Source organism: Penaeus monodon, chromosome 31 (assembly GCF_015228065.2).
Source record: "Penaeus monodon isolate SGIC_2016 chromosome 31, NSTDA_Pmon_1, whole genome shotgun sequence".
In the NCBI taxonomy this organism is placed as follows: Eukaryota; Metazoa; Arthropoda; class Malacostraca; order Decapoda; family Penaeidae; genus Penaeus; species Penaeus monodon.
The window spans coordinates 17,909,715-17,910,137 of NC_051416.1; the positions used below are offsets into that span (position 1 = coordinate 17,909,715).

Genomic DNA, 423 nt, shown 5'->3' on the forward strand with positions numbered 1-423 from the left:
GTGTGTTATTCCTTGTTTCTTTTCTAATGTAGATTGACTCTTCACTGTTTATGTAACCCTTCTTAAACTTTGTTAGGTATAATTTGTTACTTTATATTGTATTTTTTAAATATTTATTTCGTTCTTATAATGTGTTCTTTCTCAGTATTTGTGCTTAATGTACTTCAAATATCTTCCAACCAGAGAACCCTCTTCTCTGCCGTCCCCCCAACCAGAGAACCTCCTCCCTTGCCCTACCCCAACTGGAGAACCCCTCCGCGCTCTCCCCCAACCAGAGATCCCCTTCTGACGCCCTCCCTCCCTCCCCCTACCAGAAAAGCCACCCCCCTTAGTCATCCCCCGACCAGAGAACCCTCTCCCTCCCTCATCCAGAGAACCCTCCCTCATCCAGAGAACCCTCCCCGCCATCCTCCAACCAAAGAA

General features: G+C 46.8%; 1 protein-coding gene across 1 annotated transcript in view; it reads right to left on the bottom strand.

The window, feature by feature from the left end:
• LOC119592845 (B-cell receptor CD22-like) overlaps positions 1 to 423 on the bottom strand; it is a gene marked incomplete at its 5' end in the record, with an annotated part of 5,759 nt that overhangs the window by 1,939 nt on the left and 3,397 nt on the right.